The sequence below is a fragment of the Pan troglodytes genome, chromosome 19, assembly GCF_028858775.2.
Source record: "Pan troglodytes isolate AG18354 chromosome 19, NHGRI_mPanTro3-v2.0_pri, whole genome shotgun sequence".
Classification (NCBI taxonomy): Eukaryota; Metazoa; Chordata; class Mammalia; order Primates; family Hominidae; genus Pan; species Pan troglodytes.
The window spans coordinates 16,703,775-16,725,314 of NC_072417.2; the positions used below are offsets into that span (position 1 = coordinate 16,703,775).

General features: G+C 46.0%; 1 long non-coding RNA gene and 1 other non-coding gene across 2 annotated transcripts; one reads left to right on the top strand and one right to left on the bottom strand.

Annotated features, from left to right (window-relative positions):
• Nucleotides 1-1,438: 1,438 nt before the first annotated feature.
• LOC107969058 (uncharacterized) lies at nt 1,439-2,603 on the bottom strand. The gene is made up of 3 exons (XR_001710630.3): nt 2,508-2,603; nt 1,775-1,910; nt 1,439-1,604 (listed from the first exon to the last, which is right to left on the bottom strand). It is a non-coding gene; the product is annotated as an uncharacterized LOC107969058 (long non-coding RNA).
• Nucleotides 2,604-13,399: 10,796 nt separating this feature from the next.
• LOC112206231 (U6 spliceosomal RNA) lies at nt 13,400-13,506 on the top strand. The gene has a single exon (XR_002940415.1). It is a non-coding gene; the product is annotated as a U6 spliceosomal RNA (small nuclear RNA).
• Nucleotides 13,507-21,540: the final 8,034 nt, after the last annotated feature.

Below are 21,540 nucleotides of genomic sequence, written 5' to 3' on the forward strand. Positions count from 1 at the left end.
TCCCCACCTCCAGCTCATTCAGCCTCTGACTCAGTCACCCTGCAGCCCCCCTTCTCTCCCAGCTCGGCCTCGGGCTGTTGTATTTTGCGTCACTCATTTCTCTGTGGCGCCAGCAGCCTTTATTGTTGAAAACGTCTGTATTTTGCTTTAATCAGAGCTCCTGTCAAGCACTGGCCCCCTCCTTTTGTACTTCATTGTCCTCGAGGGGAAAAAATTTATTACTAGCATCATTTTACACAAACCTCCCAGACGTGCTGGGATTCCACAATTCATGAAGTCACCAATTTGGTTTCTGCTCAGCACCAGGAGTCACAAAAGACAAAAGAAAGAATGTCCACCTCTCCTCGAGCTGCTGCTACCAGTGCTGGTCAGCTACTGACTTCTGTGTGATCATCAGCAAGTTGCTGCCCCTCTCTGGGCATCAGGTTCATCACCTATGCAACCAGGGGGATAGAGATGGTTTCCAAAGATAATTTCATCCCATTCTGCTATAATTTTGATTCATAAGAGTAATTGGGGCTGGGCGCGGTGGCTCACACCTGTAATCCTAGCACTTTGGGAGGTCAAGGCTGGTGGATCACTTGCAATCAGGACTTTGAGACCAGCCTGGGCAACATGGCAAAACTCCATCTCTACCAAAAATACAAAAAAAATTAGCTGGGCATCATGGCATGCGCCTGTGGTCCCAGCTACATGGGGCACTGAGGTGGAAGGATTGCTTGAGCCCAGGAGGTTGGGGCTGCAGTGAGCTGAGATCACACCGCTGCACCCCAGCCTGGGTGACAAAGTGAGTCCCTGCCTCAAAAAAAAAAAAAAAAAATAGTAATTGGAATTACCCAGACCTATGCATCAGGTCTCTTGGCCTCTGGTCATCGTTATCCCTAATGTTCATTGGACTTTCTGTTTTTTTTTTTTTTTTTTTTTGAGACAGAGTCTCACTCTGTCGCCCAGGCTGGAGTGCAGTGGTGCCATCTTGGCTCACTGCAAGCTCCGCCTCCCGGGTTCACGCCATTCTCCTGCCTCAGCCTCCTGAGTAGCTGGGACTACAGGCGCCCGCCACCACGCTCGGCTAATTTTTTGTATTTTCAGTAGAGACGGGGTTTCACCGTGTTAGCCAGGATGGTCTCCATCTCCTGATCTCGTGATCCACCCACCTCGGCCTCCCAAAGTGTTGGGATTACAGGCGTGAGCCACAGCGCCCGGCCCTGATTGGACTTTCTTATTGAATATCCGAGCATCACATTCCCCAACTTTAGACTTCTATGTCTTCTCACTTCCTGGACTGACACCCCAAGGCCTTCATAGCTTAGCTTCAACCTCCTCTTCCTGCCATTTCTCCTGTCCCTGTCACCCCATCCCATCACTGCCACCAGCAAGAAGGCTACATTTTTTAAAAGTTTATTTTATTTTATTTTTCTATGTTTAATTTTTTTTTATTATACTTTAAGTTCTAGGGTACATGACTTGGAAAACTACATTTTAAGTTTTCTTCATGCCTCTTTGATTTTGCACATGCTGTTCCTGCTACCTGGAGTGCCTTTTCCCTCTCTTTCATTTGTCTATCTGACTTCTTTGCCTTCAAAACGCAGTTCAAACACCGAAGTCTTGAGGAAATGCCAGGTGAAATCAGTCTGAGCCTCCACTGGGCTCCCCTGGCCCCCCTGCACAGGCCCCAAGCCCAGCACTGCCCACTGTTCTCAGGACAGGACCTGGCATGGACAGGTTGGATGCAGTTGGCTGCATGTGGGGACACACAGGGAGGGCCAGAACTCACCTAAACAGGGCTGGTGGACTCATCTTAACTGTGGCACAGTGGGAAGAATGCAGTTTTGGAGATGCTTGTGTCAGGGTTCAAATGCTGTTGCTGTCACTTTCTGGGGGTGTGCACTAAGGCAAGTCACTTAACTGCACTGTAAAATGCAATGTAAAATGGTAATTATTAAGCTTACCTTGCAAGGTCACTGTGAGGAATAGATAGAATTATGTGATGTCTAGCACACACTGAATGGTAGGTATTCAATAAATAGTAGTTATAGGGCCCACTTATCATTGTTTGTCTGTCTGTCTGCCTATTCATCCATCTATCCATCCATCCATCCATCCATCCATCCATCCATCCATCCATCCAATACTTATTGAGTGTTTTCCACGTGCTGGGCATAGTGCTAGGCTGGAGATGTGGTAGTGAGTATTCAGGACAAGTTAGGTCTCCCCCTCCTTCTCTGATATTTGAAATGGCCTTAGTTTCCATCTCACCTCTCCCAGTGCCACCTGACCGGGTGCTGCTCTAAGCTAGTGGGATGAAACTCTGGCCTGGCTCAGGCCACCCAGAGAAGGAGCATCATTTCCTTCTGCACCTGCCTGCCTGGTGCATGTGGGCCTGGACTGCCCTGAGGTGGGCCTCAGAGATGGGAAAGAGGCTCAAGATGGTGCTGGGCAGGGCCTGAGCCACTCAGAGACATTTCTGCAGCAGCCTTCATGGCCCTGCCACACTGGCCGCCACTTACCTGGCCATACCCCAACCCTTCCTCCAACTCCTCACTCCTATCCAGCTGATCTACTCACTCTTCCACTTGCCCTCCCAGAGGGCTGTTGTGAGGACTAAATGAATTGATGTAGGTAAAGTTCTAGAACCTTCCTGGCATGCAGTGGGCACTGCAGAAGCATTCAGGTCCACTATTCTATCATCAAATACTCAAGACGACTCATGCAGGGGCATCAATGCCCTCAGTTCACAGTCGTGGAAACAGGCTGAGAGACAGAACGAGGGTCGCCCAAGGACAATGTCTGGGAAGAGGCGAGAGAGACTGGAAGCCAATTTGGACTGCAGTGAAGGGCTGAGGTCGGGCTCTTTCAATAAAAACATGTTATTACTGCCCTGAGCTGTTTACACCTCCCTCTAGATCAGCTGCATAGCCAGAGTGGGGAGGTGAGAAGTGGGCAAGGGAGCTGAAGTGGTGCTAGCCTTCTGTGGGGGTTTGATGCAGCTATAGCACCCCCAACCAACACACACACACAACATACACAACACACAAACCTGAGAAATCCTCCCTGGAAAGCTTCCCCTGCAGATGCATGGACATGAGTCAGAAGTCAGCCATCGGCCGGGCACGGTGGCTCACGCCTGTAATCCCAGCATTTTGGGAGGCCGAGGTGGATGAATCATGAGGTCAGGAGTTCAAGACCAGCCTGACCAACATGGTGAAACCCCGTCTCTACTAAAAATCCAAAAATTAGCCAGGCGTGGTGGTGGGTGTCTGTAATCCCAGCTACTCAGGAGGCTGAGGCAGGAGAATCGCTTGAACCCAGGAGGTGGAGGTTGCAGTGAGCCGAGATCACACCACTGCACGCCAGCCTGGGTGACAAAATAAGACTCTGTCTAAAAAAAAAAAAAAAGTCAGCCATCAACTGCAGTTGTGCCTGGGTAGCTCCTTGGTGAGGTGCCTTTTGGAAACACCTCCCAGCACCCCAGGTAGTTCCCACTCCCAGGTCCCTCCATCCCAGACACCAAGCTGGAGGATTTACAAACGTCTCATGCCCCAGGAGCTCAGAGTTAGGGGTTATTCTGTCCATGTCCCAGACAAATGTCCTGTGACTCAGAGACGGGGCTTACTCAGGGACAATGAGAGGACGAGTGGCCCAGCCAGGATAAGAAACAAGTATCCTGAGCCCTTACTTAGGAGTTTCCTCTGCTTTCTTGTGCCAAGTCCTCAATGTCTCAGTTGCCTTGGGAGCTCCCTACGTTCCTGGTCCCTGAGTACAAAAGAATGAGCAAGACAGGGCATCCCCCAGGGCTCTTCCTTCCACTTGGCTGTCTCCTCCATCCCAGCCTTGGGGGGTCATTCTATCCCCCACCACATATCCCCTCACTCGGATCCAAGGACCCTCTGTGGGCTTTCCTGATGCATCTCCCAGCACCTCACAAACACCCCCAGCCCGGCTGCCTTTTACGGTGCTGAATCGGGCCAAGACCTCCCTTTCACATGAGTTTTATTCCCTTTCACATGAGTTTTATTCCCTTTCAAAGGTGACTTGGTGACACTGTTCAGTGCGGACCCACCTCAAGCTTCGGTTGTTTGTGATTTAATGAGGAGCCTTTTAATTATAACATCTGTTGTTTTAATTACCAAAGGAATTATAATGAGGCTCCCGGAGGAAGCTGCTGCCAGAGCAGAAGCTGGAGAAGAATTCTTGGCATCAGAGGGCCGACAGGGTCCCTGGCACGGTGGCTGCCACTGAGTGTGACCCGTCATGGAGAGTACTTCATCTTCATTTTAATTAAGCTTCGGGGGTGAGACAGGCAGCCTCCGGATTCAAGGGAGCTGACTGCCTGTATCCTGAAAGAGGCTCTGCTTTAGGAAGCCTCGGATTTTGTGGATGGAGAGAAGGCAAAAAGACAAACACGCCATTTTGCTGATGCTGATAGAGGCACACATTGGCCACTCAATAAGCAGGTGGGGACAAGAGCCTGGGCCTCCCTACTGTGCAGCTGTGTGACCTTAGCACGATCAGCAGATGTCGGCAGATTTTAGTTTTCTCACGTAGAAAATGAAAGTGATGGTCAAGTGCAATGGCTCATGCCTGTAATCCCAGCACTTTGGGAGGCCAGTGCAGGAGGATTACTTGAGGTCAGGAGTTTGAGACAAGCCTGGGCAACATAGTGAGATCCCATTTCTAAAAAAAAAAAGAAAGAAAAAAGAAAGCAAGAAAGAAAGAAGGAAAGAAAAAGAAAGAAGAAAGAAAGAAAGAAAGAAAGAAAAAGATGAAAATGATGCCGTCTCTTTTTCTCTCAATGAAATGATTCATCCCTGACATTAGAACCTGGGTTTAGAGTTTGTAAGCCATGTTCACATCCATCAGATAGAAAGAACTGTGTATATTGTAAGATGAATTTCACACAGACAGAGGGTCCATGATGGAGGTGAGGATACGAACCTTGGTGGTAGTGAGGCCAAGTTCATAATGGTGGTGAGAGCGATTATGTTTCTGAGATAGCAATCATGCCCATTATCTCAGCTCTTTACCCCTTCTGTATCCATGCCCGTTGAAGTTCCTCTCCCTAAAGAGCGTGAGTCTTTTCTCCCACTGAATTTGGACAGGTCTTGCAACTTGCTGCATTTAAAAGAATGCAGGAGAAATGATGATAAGCCTGTTCCAAACCTAGGTCTCGGCAGATCTTGCTTGCTTCTGCTTCCTCTCTGCTTCTCCACTGCAACCCTGAGAACTTGCCCAGGCTTACCTACAGAGAATGAGATTCACATGAAGGAGAGCCAATGCCATTCTAGATGGGCCAACAGCCCACCAGCTGCCAGACACATGAGTGAGCCCAGCGAAGATCAGCAGAGCGGCTGGGCCTCCTGCAGCTGACCCCAGACACACGCACAACAAATGCAATGCTTGTAGGTTACAGAGGATATGTAGCAATTTTATGTAGCATTATATGGTAATAAATAATAGATACACTCCTCCAGGTTCTGAAGCAATTGAGTAATAGAGACTAGAAACAGACAGGTAACAAAACAGTTTTTGTTTTGTTTTGTTTTTCCTAGTAAGACTTGGTTGGAAAATGCTACTTGAAACTTCTGAACAAAACCTGGATTTCTACCCAAATTGAATGTACCCACCCATGACTGCCCAGGTGAGATTATCATATACAGAGGAGGAAGAAAAACACCTGCAGCCATAGTCAGGCTGGTCAAAAAGAGAGAATGATCCAGAGAAACCCAGCAACTCATGCTCAATCCTTTAACAGAACCTCAGGCCAGTCAAGACACTTCTCCCCTAGGGAGGAATTTGCGAGGTGGTAGAGACGAGGGTAAAAACGATGTGCCCACACTTCCAGGAGGGCTGAAATTCCTATTTTCATCTTTAATGGGGCCACGGCAGAAATTTAGGGCAAGTAAGAAAATGGCTTCTGCTAGACAGGAGCTGATGGAGGTGGTGCTGATGGAGGTGGTGGTGATGGTGATGGAGGTGGTGGTGATGGAGGTGGTGGTGATGGAGGTGGTGGTGATGGAGGTGATGGTGATGGTGATGGAGGTGATGGAGGTGGTGGTGATGGGGGTGGTGGTGATGGGGGTGGTGGTGATGGAGGTGGTGGTGGTGACGGGGGTGGTGGTGATGGAGGTGGTGGTGGTGGTGACAGGGGTGGTGGTGATGGAGGTGGTGGTGGTGGTGATGGGGGTGGTGGTGATGGAGGTGGTAGTGATGGAGGTGGTGGTGACGGTGATGGTGGTGATGGGGGTGATGGTGATGGAGGTGGTGGTGATGGAGGTGGTGGTGGTGATGGGGGTGGTGGTGATGGGGGTGATGGTGATGGGGGTGGTGGTGACGGTGATGGGGGTGGTGGTGATGGAGGTGATGGTGATGGTGATGGAGGTGATGGAGGTGGTGGTGATGGGGGTGGTGGTGATGGGGGTGGTGGTGATGGGGGTGGTGGTGATGGAGGTGGTGGTGGTGGTGGTGATGGGGGTGGTGGTGATGGAGGTGGTGGTGATGGAGGTGGTGGTGGTGATGGGGTTAGTGGTGATGGGGGTGATGGTGATGGGGGTGGTGGTGACGGTGATGGGGGTGGTGGTGATGGAGGTGATGGTGATGGTGATGGAGGTGATGGAGGTGGTGGTGATGGGGGTGGTGGTGATGGTGATGGAGGTGGTGGTGATGGAGGTGGTGGCGAAGGAGGTGGTGGTGATGGAGGTGGTGGTGATGGTGATGGTGATAGTGGCAAGGATGCTTCCTATCCACGGGCTACACCAAGACATCCTCTGGTGTCTTTTCAGGCTGGCCAGTTCCATGCAGATGCTTGGCTGAGCAGTGGGGCTTTTTTCTATCACAGACTTCTTGGAGTTGCCCAATCACACCAGCGTCCCATGCACCTCTGCCTTGGATCATGCCTGGGATATTTTCCCCCATTTTGCCCATCTAGAAAACTGCCACTCATCCATCAAGTCTCAGTTCAAATGCCGCCTTTTTGGTGGAGTCATCCTACGTTCTACTTGACAGACTCAGGTTCTGTATCTCCAATGCTCCTGCTCCCCTTCCTACATCCCCTAGTTGGAGCACACATCACACTGCGTGCATTCTGGTTTACCTGATTCCCCACAGGACCATTGAGGGCTAAGAATGTATCTTACCCATCAATGGATAATTTGTGCCCAGCATTGAACCTGGATCATAGTTAGTGCCTCATATATGTTTGTTAAATACATTAAATCAGCCCCTGTCTGAGCAAGCATGGAGGGAGACACAGGTAAAGGAAAGGGGTAAGTACCAGAGAGGTTCCAGGTATAAATGTGGAGGCCAGCAGGGTCTGGAATGTGTACTAAAGGACTGGATCAGTGGATACAGCAACACTGACTCATCAACCAGCCCCTATATTTTTCTACGAATTAGCTTTTAAAAAATGTTATTTTAACAGAAGGAAGCAGGCAGGTCTCACTCGACAGGGTATTGACTTTCTGTAGCACATTTTATTAAGACTCATCAGGACTGCAGGTCTCTGCATCCTCTGAGGGTGCCTGTGTGTTCAGGAGGCAGAGTGATAGGGAAATTAAATGCAGCAGCTGCATCCTTTGAAGCTTTTTTAAGCAGGCAAGGCCAGCCAACTCCACAGCATACAAGCTGGAGAATACCAGATATGCTGCCTTCCTGGACTTCTACCTAAGTAGGGAAAGATATTTTCTAATTAGCCAAGTTAGATAAATGTTCTTCCACCATGCTCTTGTTTGGAGAATAGGTGGATGCTAAGAAACGTGGCTGTGGAGTGAATTTGTGTAGAGCTATTCTTTTGCTTTTAGTGGTTTCCAATATTTAAATACACACACACACACACACACACACACACACACACAGCTCTGATGCCACACAGCTGGGGAAATTGAAATAGAAGGGAATGAAAATATTTTGAAAAGTGGAGATTTAGGTGGTGGTAAGACCCATGACATATTGTGTGGCCAGGACCCCCAAGGAGTTCCCTTCCATGGGCATCTTTCCCCCTCCATAGCTGACTCTCAGGTACACTTCCCTTTCACTGGGCTGTGCCCTATTTTATATAGCAAGTCCCAACTCAAACACCTTCGATGACTCCTTGGGAGACCTGGAATAACGTCTGCCTTTTGGGGTGGTGTTTATGACCCTTCACAGTCTCACTTGAACCTGTCTTTCCTTTTGTCTTCTTACACTCCTCTTCGACCCCACACATCCTGTGCCACTCTACTGCTAAAACCAATAATCATCATCATTGTCACCACCATCGCTTGTGTTTATTAAGTGCTGACTCTTGAGTGGCCCCAGAACAGGAGCCTTACATTCATTAGCTTATTTCATCTTCGTAATTCCACGAAGCTGGCACTGGGATGACCCTCAGCTTGATGATGAGGACATTTGGGCTCAGATCAGTTAAGGGACTTGCCCAAAGCTACACAAGTAATAAGTGACCAACGGTACCCATCCTGATCTCTTTGCCTTGGCAAATGCTGTTTCTCCTGCTTAGTGGCTTCCTCTCTCCACCTTCTTCATCTGACAATCTCCTGCTTTGGAGCCCTGGTAACCGTTTCTTTCTAATTTTTGACCTCACCTTCCCTGATCAAACTCCCCTGGCTCCATGAGTCATTTCCGAACAAATGCCACTTGGTTGAATCCCATTTCTCAATTGAGTAAATGGGATTCAACCAAGTGGCATTTGTTCTGATATGATTCTGAATTGAGCAATTGTGAAAGGAGTCTTAACAGAATGAAAGGCTGCTGTTCTCCAGAGTTTTAATTCTGCTCTGCCAGTCAACACATCTCTGTTGGGGGCCTGCGCTGTCCCAGGCTCTGTGCCGTGACCTGTGGGAGTCTAAATGAAATCAAAGAGGCACTCTCCAGGGTTTCAGACAGATTGGCACCTGGTGTTCAGAGCACTCATTTATGGTAAAACATCTCTAGTTTGTATGCCGACATTTTCTTTTTATTTTGAATATTGTTCATGTACGCCTTCTCTCTCTTTTTCTGAACTACTGTTATCAAAATCGGTAAAACATTGGCCTTTCCAAGCAACCACACTTAGTTTTGCTGATGTCTTTATTTTATGTGGCTGTCTATTATTTGTTTTATTGTTTATTCATTTCTATCATTATCTTCATTATTCCCTTCTTTCTAGTTTCCCTGATTCTTTTTCCAGATTCTTGAATTGATTGCTTGGATTGTGGGTTATATACAGCTGTTCTAATTCCCTAATAAATGCATTCAACACTATAAATTACCCCTCTAAGAACCAGTGAAACTGCCTCAGACAAGCTGAGATATGTAATGTCTTTATTACTTTCAATTTGAAATACCTGTTAATTTCTGTTATGATTTTCTTTTTTAACCCCTGGATAATTTAGATGTGTGCTTTTTAATTTCCAAACATATACTTAAAACATCTCTTTGTTGTTGATTACTAATTTTATTGCATACCAGATAGAGAAACTGTAAGTAATGAAGATTCTTTGGAATTTATTGATACTTCTTTTGTGGTCTGTGCATAGCCCATTTTTTGACATGTATCCTCTCTTTGTCAAGTTTAAATTTACATTTATGCAGACATAACTATACATTACTTTTAATCCACCAGCTTCTGAAAAAGATTTCTTAAAAATCACCCACTATATTTGTTTATTTGTCAACTCTTCTCTCTAATTATTTCAGTTTTTGCTTTGTATATTTCAAGGCTGGTATTGACGGATTCATACACGGCAATGCCTGTCCCTAATACTTCTAATGTCTTCCAGCTTAAGTTCAGTTTTGTCTAATGTTAATACAGTCATGCACCACATAGTGACATTTTGGTCAATGGCGGACCGAGTATATGATGGTGTTCCCATAAGATTATAATGAAGCTGAGACATTCCTATTGTCTAGTGAGGTTATAGCTATCATAACATCAGCATAGACAATGCATTACTCATGTGTTTTTGGTGATGTAGGTGTAAACCAATCTACTGTGCTGCCAGTGATATAAAAGTATAGCACACACACAATTACGTACAGCACATAATACTTGATAATGATAATAAAAGACTGCATTACTGCTTTATATACTTACTATACTGTATTTTTCATCGTTATTTTAGAATGTACTTCTGCTGCTCATAAAAAATGGTTCACTGTAAAACAGCCTCAGGCAGGTCCTTCAGGGAGTTTTCCAGAAGAAGGCATTGTTATCACGGGAGATGACAGTTCCATGCATGTTATTACCCCTGAAGACCTTCCAGTGGGACAAAATGTGGAGGTGGAAGACAGTGATATTGATGACCCTGAACTTGTGTAGGCCTAGGCTAGTGTGTGTGCTTGTGTCTTTGTTTTTAACAAAAAAAGTTTAAAAAGGAAAAAGAAAAAGAAAAAATTTTTAAATAAAAAAGATCTTATAGCGTAAGAATATAAAGAAAGAAAATATTTTTATAGTTGTACAATGATGTATATATTTAATGCTAAGTGTTATTACAAAAGAGTCAGAAACTTTAAAAATTAAAGTTTTTTGTTATTTTTATTTTATTTTTGAGACAGAGTTTCACTCTTGTTGCCCAGGATGGAGTTCAGTCGTGTGATCTCAGCTCACTGCAACCTCCGCCTCCAGGTTCAAGTGATTCTCCTGCCTCAGCCTCCGAAGTATCTGGGATTACAGGTGTGCACCACCACACCTGGCTAATTTTTGTATTTTTAGTAGAGATGGGGTTTCACCATGTTGGCCAGGCTGGTCTCAAACTCCTGATCTCAGGTGATCTGCCCGCCTCAGCCTCCCAAAGTCCTGGGAGTACATGTGTGAGCCACCGTGCCCATTCTTAAAAATTAAAGCTTATAAAATAAAAATGTTGCAATAAGCTATGGTTAATTCATTATTGAAGAAAAATATTTTAAAATAAATTTGAGTGTAGTTTAAGTGCACAGTATTTATGTAGTGTACAGTAACGTCCTAGACTTTCACATTCATGCCCACCCACCACTCACACACTGACTCTCCCAGAGCAAGTTCCAGTCCTGAAAGCTCCTGCATTTATAGTAAGTGCCCTTATCTCAGAACGGGGATATTCTCATCACTAGTTGTGGTAATATCCTCAGTTCACAAATTCAGCTGTGCAAAAATATAAAACTTAATTTTTCTATAATTCAACCTAATTTCTGTTTCAAGCTTCCCATTCAGCTGGTATAGAAACTTATTTCCTGTATAGAAGTGTCATTTTTTTTTTTTTTTTTGAGACAGAGTCTTGCTCTGTCGCCCAGGCTGGAGTGCAGTGGCACGATCTTGGCTCACTGCCAGCTCTGCCTCCCGGGTTCACGCCATTCTCCTGCCTCAGCCTCCCGAGTAGCTGGGACTACAGGTGCCCGCCACCACACCTGGCTAATTTTTTGTATTTTTAGTAGAGACAGAGGTTTCACCGTGTTAGCCAGGATGGTCTTGATCTCCTGACCTCGTCATCCGCCTGCCTCAGACTCCCAAAGTGCTGGAATTACAGGCATGAGCCACTGCGCCCGGCCAGAAGTGTCATTTTTAAATAATCTTTTATGTCACACTTTTACTGTCTCTTTTCTATGTTTATATACACAAATACTTACTATTGTGTTACAATTGCTGACAGTATTCAGTACGCCACCGCGATGTCCAGGTTTGTAGCCTAGGAGCAGTAGGCTATATGCTATAGCCTTGGTATGTAATAGGCTATACTATCCAGGTTTCTGTGAAGTTCACGCGATGATGTTCACACAATGAAATTGTTTAACGGCACATTTCTCAGAGCGTATCCCAGTTTTTAAGCGATGCCTGACTATATTTCTTTTGCAGGTCTGTTATTGCTATTTATCTCTTTATTTGTAATACTTTGGTGTCATTTAGTTTTAGCTCTTTTGCTTTTAAATAGTACATGAGTTGCTCTTATATAAATAGTTATAGATGCTCTTAAATAGCAACCATTTTTTTAAAAATCAAATTTAAGAATCTCTTTTAATTGGTAAATTTAATATGTTTGCATTATGTAATAGATAATCTATATTTATTTCTGCTGTTTCATTTTGGGGTCCCAACTTCCTATTTTTTCTTTATTTTCCTTTCCTTGTTTCTCATGGGGTTGATCAAGTTGTTTTTGTTGTTATTGCAGATATGATATTTTTCCTGTGCTGGACTTAAAATTACATTTTCTATAACTTTATTAGCAAACATACATTTTTAAAGCAATTTCCAGCATAAATCTGTAAATACATCCCTCTGGTTGACTGAGATGAAACCTTAGCATAGTTTTATTATGAGTTGGGTGAGGCCATGTCCACCCATTTTTTCCCCCACCCCACCTTGATAACATCACCTAGAATTTTTATTTCAAATTGTTGACCACACCCCTTCCACTATATCACCCCTCCTGAACATGGAGATGCAGCCATGAAGACAGACAGGGAGACAATTACAGATTTCTTAACTCATTCAGGCAGCTATAACCAAATACCATAAACTGAATAGCTTATAAATAACACAATTTTATTTCTCATGATTCTGAAGCCTGGGAAGTCCAAGATCAAGGCAACAGCAGATTCAGCGTGTGGTGACGGCCTGCTTCCTGGTCAATAGATGATGCCTTTTTACTGTGTCCTCACCGGATGGTGAGGGCCTGCTTCCTGGTCAATAGATGATGCCTTTTCACTGTGTCCTCACCAGATGGTGAGGGCCTGCTTCCTGGTCAATAGATGATGCCTTCTCACCATGTCCTTACATGGTAGGAGGGGCAAGGGATCTCCCTGCAGCCTTTTTTATCAGGGCACTAACCCCATTCATGAGGGCTCCACCCTCCTGACCTAATCACCTCCCAAAGGCCCCACCTCCTCATACTATCATCTTGGGGGTGAGGATTTCAACTTATGAACACAAACATTCAGACCATAGCAACTGAAAATAAGTTTCTATCCCAGCTGAATGGGACGCTTGAGACAGAAATTAGGTTGAATTACAGAAAAATAAAGTCTAATTTTTTTGCTCAGCTGAGTTTATGAATTGAGAATATTACCACAATTAGTGACAAGCCTGTCCCCATTCTAAGATGAGAGCTCCTCTGGGGTGGAACTATGGCTATTTCCTCCCTTCTATCAGAACCCAGATGTTTCTGCCTCATGCTCTATCCCACTTCCTAACACAGATCCTGGAGTCCTAGAAGTTTCACCACACCCATATCCCAATCAAGGGTGATTCCTGGAAGTCAGGGGCGCAGCCCATCTATGATTTGCATCCGCAGGGACAGGACAGGCCCCAGCACACAGTAGGTGCTCAATAGAGGTACTGCAAGCTTTAGCCTCCCTATACAGATGTCTCTCTCCTCTGAAATCAGGAAATCAACACCCCTGAGACTTGAGACACATGGCCTTGTGCACCTATGATCCTTTTGATAAAGACACTTGAGTGCCCCCTTCAGCAGCACATAGACTAAAATTGGAATAATACTGAGAAGATTAGCCTGGCCCCTGCTCAAGAATGACACAAAAGTTTGTGAAGCATTCCACATTTTTTTTTTTCTTGAGACAGAGTCTCGCTCTGTCGCCCAGGCTGGAGTGCAGTGGCGCCATCTCGGCTCACTGCAAGCTCCGCCTCCTGGGTTCACACCATTCTCCTGCCTCAGCCTCTGGTGTAGCTGGGACTACAGGTGCCCGCCATCATGCCCGGCTAATTTTTTGTATTTTTAGTAGAGACGGGGTTTCACCATGTTAGTCAGGATGGTCTCGATCTCATGACCTCATGATCCGCCCACCTCGGCCTCCCAAAGTGCTGGGATTATAGGCATGAGCCACCGTGCCTGGCCGCATTCCACATTTTTTTAAACTATCATGCTTTAGTCATTATACAATGCATACATTGAAACATCACACTGTACCCCACAAACATGTATAACTATTATGTGTCAATAATAAACAACAAAAAAGATACACAAATCCCCTGACTCGGTCTAGATTCCAATTTAGACTCAGCATATACGATGGAGAACCTGGAAGTGGGGGCTATGCACTGAGATTCCCTGATCTCCACGTTACATGACACTGTCAGAGAAGTAAAGCGACCTAACCGAGGTTGCCCAGCTGGTGAGTGGCAGAGCTGGGACTCAACTCCAGAGGAGTCAGGTCCAGAAGTCCACCCTGTGAACACTGTCCTCGAATCATTGCTCAGTGTGTGCAGACCTGGCCTGGGGAGCCATCCCCTGAGCTCCGGGGCCGCCCTGGGTCACTGTCCTCATCAGTGACTTCCCCGAGGGCCAGGACTCCAATGCTCCTCTTACCCTGCTCCCAGCTCAGGGCAGTGCAAACTGGTGATACCATGTTGACCCCCCAAGCTGACACTAATTTTCTCCTCCCACATGAGCCTGCTCCAGAGAGGTCTGAAGGTTCTATTCTCCCAGGAGGAGCTCCAACTGCCTCCCAGCTTTAAGGAAATTCACATAAATTGAATCCACAGGGAAAAAAGGCATTTTAGCCTCTCCTTCGCTGCAGCCTGAGAGCCAGCTTCAGGGTCCTGTACCCCAGAAAGCTCCAGGTTTCCTCTGGCTGAATCCTTTTGACATTTTCAATGGTAAAATAAATTTGATTTGCAGAAGCCATGAAGGAACTGAGGCGATGTGATTTCCAAAATGCACTGTGTTATTGGATATGATAAAAGACTGAATGAGTCAGTAAATGTAGCAGTTTAGTAACTGTTTAAAAAAAAAAAAAGGGGGCCAGGTGCTGTGGGTCATACCTGTAATCCCAGCGCTTTGGGAGGCTGAGGTGGAGTTTGAGAGGTCAGGAGTTTGAGACCAGCCTGACCAGTGTGGTGAAACCCCATCTCTACTAAAAATACAAAAATTAGCCAGGCGTGGTGGTGCACACCTGTAATCCCAACTACTCAGGAGGCTGAGGCAGAATTGCTTGAACCCAGGAGGCAGAGGTTGCGGTGAGCCGAGATCGCGCCATTGCACTCCAGCCTGGGTGACAGAGCAAGACTCCGTCCCAAAAAAACAAAAAAAAAACAAGACCCACGTGGTCTGGTGGAGGAGGAGGAGGAGGAGGAGGAAGAGGAGGAGGAGGTTGTGGTAGATGGAGAAGGAAAGATTCATGCCTGAACTCACTGCCCACACCCAGAACGAATCCCCAGCCCCACTCACTCCCTCACAGACACAGAGAGACACACGGATTCACACCCCGCACTCCTGCATACATAAACAGGCACAGATACAGATGCAGAAATGCACAGCCACGTGCACATAAACATAGGTGCATGCGCCAGGCATGTCCACGAGAAATCGTCATAGCCGGTGCCAATCATTGGGCAGTGAAAATGTGCCAGCTACTGCGATGAGGACTTTGCATCCTTTTGTCTCAGCTACTAACTTACTCGTTTGCACAACTGTCTGAGATAAGCAAGTTATTACTCCCATTTTACAGAAACTGAGGCACCAAGATCTTAAGTAACTTACCCAAAGAGATCCCAGCTAGGAAGTAGGGAAGCCAAGGTGAGAACCCAGACAGATTTCAGAAGCTTTGTTCTCTTTTTTTTTTTATTTTCCTTTTCTTTTTAGTTTCATTGAAATATAATGGACGGATCCTCCACTTCACAGGTGTATAGTTTGATGAGTTGTGATGTGTGTGCATACTCATAGACTCATCACTACAATCAAGATAATGAACACATCTATCACCCGCAAAAGTTTTCTTGTGCCCTTGGTAATCTCTCACTTATGTCCCCATCCTTGAGCAGACACTCTTCTGCTGTCTGTCACTGTAGATTGGTTTTCATTATCTAGAATTTTCTAGAATGGGTCCTGCAGTGTGTCCTCTCTAATGCCTACAGAAGCGATGCTCACTATGACCCCACTGTGGGCATCCTCACACATGCATGCACAATGTCCGCAAGTCCTCACCAGCACGCACCCCCAGCACCACATTCCCCCCTCATCATCCCCCCTTACACCCATTCCCAACCCCCCAGGCGTAAGGTGCTCATGTGCCCCCCACCCCCACCCCTCACTGTATCTTTCAATCCATGCTGCCCCTCGGGAATAATTTTGCTCCATTCATCAGCAAAATAAACTCCTCACTGTTTCCCAGCAAAGCAGTGCAGCTTCTTTCTCCTAAGTCCACATGACAGGTGACTGCAGACCCACTGTCCTCAGCACGTGAGCCCTTTGTAGGCTCTGGTTCAATTCTCAAAAGCTTTGCTCATTTGACAACTATGAAGATGCCCATTCCCCTAGGCACTATATATTCAGCAGTGACCAAGAAGTCACAGTCCCCTCTGGCTATGGAGCTGAATCACCTCCCCAGCCAGCATAACCGGTCTTGTGCTATGGGGCTGGCCAGAAGGGGAAACCCTCCGGCACTACCAGGCTGGCTGCTGAAGAACCAAGTCACAGGTTCACAATTAAGAAAGAGAATAAGGAAGATGGCATGGAAAGGAGGGGTGAGGGGAAGAGGAAGAGAGAAGGACCCCAAACCAAGCTCAGACCAGTGTGGCTGGCCAGGAGAGGAGGAGTCTTCCTTCAAAGGTGGACGCTGAAAGACAGCCACAAGACACTGTATGGAGACAGTGGGACAGGGCAGGGCTGAGCAGAGCTCCATTGCTAGGAGCATGGGCCATGGCTCGTGGCTGACCACCAGTCTTTATGGGACAGGAGAGGGGGCTTGCACGCTCTGCATCAAAGCCAGTTACTGTAGGGGGCTGGTGTCCAGCTCATACCTCAGGTCTAACTCACCCCTAAGCTGTCAATCTGGATACACACTGGAATCATTTCTAGGAGTTTAAAATAATACTGAGCCCTGGGTTCCACTCCCAGATTATCTGATTTAATTGTTTGAGGGAGGGGTATGTGTCCTCGGCATATGCATTTTTTAAAGCTCCCCAGGTGATTACCTAATATGCAGTCCAGTTTGAGAACCTGTGTAATTCTTCATTCGCCTCCAGTCTTAGGATAGGTACCTCCCAAAAGCACTGCAGGATACAAGAAAGCAACACCGCTAGAAGGAACGCCTCCAATCCCATCTCCCTGCAAATACCCTAATGGGAATTTAACAAGATGACCTATGTTGATTAGATATCAATCAATTGTGAGAAGAGGACTGAAGATTTCATAAGCAATCAATCTCACTGTCATGTAATTAACTGAAATTGGTATAAGTAGTAAGTAAATGCTAGTGATAATGACTTTCTTATCAATATCAGATATTTAAAACCTTTCAGGTTTTACTGGTAATTCAATGTCAAGATAATTAGGTATCAGTCAGGCACATTAAATATTGTTTACATTGGCCATTGTTCTTTAAATCTATGGCAAGACAGTTATGGGGTCCCCAGCCAATGGCTCTTGCTTATTTGGGATGACACGTCTAATACATTGACAAGTATTAGATAAGATAACATCTGAATAATGAACTACCATGGAAAGTAGAGAATGCTGAGTTTATTTCAGCGTCACACGCTGGTATCAGAAGCAGACATCTAGTCTAATATGTTATCTCAGCTAAGCTGAGCTATTGAAGAACTACTGCAAAATCCCTTCCCCTTAATTACATTTTACTGTTAATTAATCAAATTCCTTTATCATTACCTTGATGCCAACTCCTACGAACCAGTTTACTTCAATCATGTCGAACCTCTACTTCGTTGTAGGCGTTTTTGATGTATGGAAATCACGATGGGGCTAGAAGCACTCGTGACTCCCGCATGAAGAAAAAAAAACTATTGCTTCTGACCATCAAGCTTTACGGACATGGACCTGAATCATCTTAATGTGTCCCGAGGAAGGCAGAGGAGGCAAGGCATGAGCGTGCTGAGAAGAGACTTTACGGGAGTAAAAGATGCAGGCGGTAGAGTGGCTTTGATTAATAGATAGTATCATTCCGTTGAAAACAAGTCCATCTGGTATATTTTAAAAATTGTTAGAGGTGTTCGAGTGGGTTATATCCCCCAAAGGCCACATCATAAAGGTGCAATAGGCTCCACATCAGTGCCGGCCCTGGATAGAATGCTGTTCTTGCTCTCATGAAGTAAGGGGGAAGGAAGAGGGTGCTGGTCAAGAATGTGGGCTTCAGAGTAGAAGCCTTGAACAAACTGCTTAAAGTCTCTAGGCCTTGATTTATGTATCTGTAAAATGGGGATAATGATATTATCTACCTTACAGGGCTATGGTGGGGACAACATGACATCATTCCTTGAACTCCCCAGCTCTATGTACATAGCAAAAGTTCAGTAAACGATGATTATTACTATGCTTCATTTTGCTTTCATTGTATCATTGTCTTGATCCCATTCAGTGCCTTTGGGCCGCAGTCTCACTTTGATATTAGTATTTTCACTCCCTCTTCTATGGTTGTGGTTAGGGCTGAGGCACTTTTCCTGGCATCCTTTTGCCCAGACCTTTATTTTTTACCTTTCTTAATCATTTCTTTCTAGATGAGATTCTGGTAAACAGGATAGAGCCAAGCTTTCTTTCTTGACTCAGTCTGGAGTTTCTGTCTTTTATTCAGGAGGTTCAGTCAATACCCTCTCATGGGAATAATTGGCACACTTGTTTTATTTCTGCCCTCTTAAGTTATGGCTACTGTTTATTTTACTTTCTTATTGTTTTATTTTTCCTTTTCCTTCATTTATCTGGCTTTGTTAAGTGACTGTGCATTCCTATCCTCTCCACTCCATGATTTTGAAAATTCCCTCTGGCTTCCCAGCTATTAGCGATGACCATTCTCATCTTTATATACATGAAGCACCCTGTATTCTTCTCGTTATGTTAAACAGCCCTGTCCTAGCACAGAAGTCCTCTCCTAGCCCTTCATTGAGGTCTACGGAATCTCTCTTCTTCACTATCTGTCTCTGTCTCCCTGATTTTTCTCTCTTTGTATTTGGGCCCTAGGTTTTGAGATACTTCTACTCCTGATCTTCTGTCATTATTTTAATTCTCCATAGAGACAATTCTCTAATTAATATATTCATTTATTATGTCCAAACTTCAAGATTTAAGAACCACTTCTAAGTTTCAGAAAATCTTTACTTCACTCCCATTGGATCTCTTTAAGAGTTTGTATTTCTTTTTTGTCCAAGCTGTCTCCTGGATCTTGCCCAGATCTATTTCAGACACAGACACCTGTCCCAATTCTTCCACTGGGTCTGCTTCCCTCTGGTTCCTGTCCCCCACATCTGTGGTTTTTTTCTTTGCCTGCTCATGCTCCCTGTACCCTCAGTGGCCGACTCCAGTTGTCACAGCCCAACCAGAGTGACAGGCACATGGGCTTCTGTTCCTCTGGACTGGCAGTGACTGACCTGGCCGGCCTCTGCTGAGACCCTGGAGGATGCCTCTCTGCTCCCAGGGGAACCATGTCAATGGTAGCGCTCCCCCAAACTCAACACCTGTGAGCAATTCAGCCTCGGGTGGAAAAGAAAAAAAAATGACAAGATGACTGCAGCAAAATTTAAATTTTAAAAATAATTTGCAAATTGGTCATTGGCCAAATTGATTGTATGATGAATTGACTGGTGTAGACATAGTTTTTGGTAAATTTGTTTGCTTCCTCACAAAAGAACTGGCAATCCAGTTTGCAAGGATACTCACCAAGGGCCCTTCCCGCCTTGCTCTGGAGAGGGTGTTGAGAGGCAGTGGGCAAGTGGGAGGTGGGGACAGGCGTTCAGCCACCATCTTCCAGAGTTCTCGTTGTGTTGCCACTGGCGTCATCTGCTTCTGCTTTTTTTTTTTTTTTTTTGAGATGGAGTCTTACTCTGTCACCCAGGCTGGAGTACAAAGGCACGATCTTGGCTCACTGCAACCTCCATCTCCCGGGTTCAAGTGATTCTCCTGCCTCAGCCTCCTGCGTAGCTGGGATTACAGGCGCATGCCACCACACCTGGCTAATTATTTTATTTTCAGTAGAGATGGGGTTTCACCATGTTGGTCAGGCTGGTCTCGAACTCCTGACGTTGTGATCCAGCCTCCTCCCAAAGTGCTAGGATTACAGGCGTGAGCCACCACGCCCAGTCTTCTTCTGCTTTAAACCAGGTGAATTGTACTTGTGGACTTGAAGGTGCAAGTGAGAGTGTGTGTTGATACTGGTGTCCGTAGCTACAAGCCCTGGGAGCAAGGATCTCTATGTCACTGTCTTGAATCAGATGCTGAGCTGCTCAAGAATGGGATCCTCTCTGGTTTCTCTGCTCACTCCTCTTCATAGGGAAGGGTCAGTCACATTCAAGGTATGCCAAGAGCAGAAAGTGATGGGAGAGAGTGGAGAAGTGGCAGTAGCTCCATCAAGGAGGTCTTGCAATTCTAGCTAAGGAGCTGGACTTCGAGCAGCAGGTGGCAGGGCCAGGGGAGCAGGGAGCAGAACTGATGGCATGGTGGGAGTCAGCTATGAGGCAGTGAGCTCTGCTGCATCCGTGGCCGTGGTGGGCCATCTTGGAAGGGACCAGCAGGACAGTGGCTGCTCCAGACCCATCCCACCCAAAAATGTCCCCTAGAGCAGGAGAGAGACCTGTGGGAGAAGCAAGCCGATATAAATCAGAGCTAACCTGTGCTGATCCCCGGCTCCCTAAATCAAGAACCTGACAGGTTTTCTGGGCGAGAATCAATCTTGCTGTCCCCACAGTAAATACCATAATCCTTTTTCCAGTGTGGTTTAGAGAATGTAACTGCCATGCTCATGATTTATTCGAAAAATATTCTGCCAGGTTATGTGAACGAAAGGGGGAGTCCACGTGCTTTTAAACAGGAGTTCAGGGAGCCCTCAATGGGACTGGCACCTCCCTCTTGGGGCAGCTCCAGCAGGCTGCCAGCTTCCACACCTGCCCCATGTCGTGGGCCACCAGAACCAAGGACACGGGAACTGAGGGCGGGCAGCAGGACACCAGAATGACCACTCTTTAGCTGGGAGGGCAGAGCAAAGGCAGCCAGCCAGCCAGTAGGTGGCCAGTCCTCTCAGGGCTCCTTTCTATGAAAACCATTACTGGACTTCTCTTTTCTATATTTTTTGTAATTTATTTGTTACGTAGCTAATATGAGAATGCATTCTTGGCCAGGCGTAGTGACTCACGCCTGTAATCCCAGCACTTTGAGAGGCCGAGGTGGGTAGATCATCTGAGGTCAGGAGTTCAAGATCAGCCTGACCAACATGGAGAAAACCTGTCTGTATTAAAAATACAAAAATTAGCTGGACGTGGTGGCAGGTGCCTGTAATTCCAGCTACTGGGGAGGCTGAGGCAGGAGAATCACTTGAACCCAGGAGGTGGAGGTTGTAGTGAGCCGAGATCGCACCACTGCACTGCAGCCTGGGCGACAGAGCGAGACTCTGTTTAAAAAATAAAAGAAAAGAAAAAGAAAAAAAAAAGAATGCATTCTTGTTATGCCTAATTCAAATAATTCAGAAGTTTTCAGAGAAAAATGTGAATCTCCCTTCTATACCCTCCCATGACTCAACTCACTGTGTTCCTGTTTCTTCTTCCAGAGACGGCACTGGCAAACGCTTAGTTACCACCATCCTATATTCATAAACACGTATACCCTTTTCACACAAATAGGTTCTTTTTTTTTTTTGAGACAA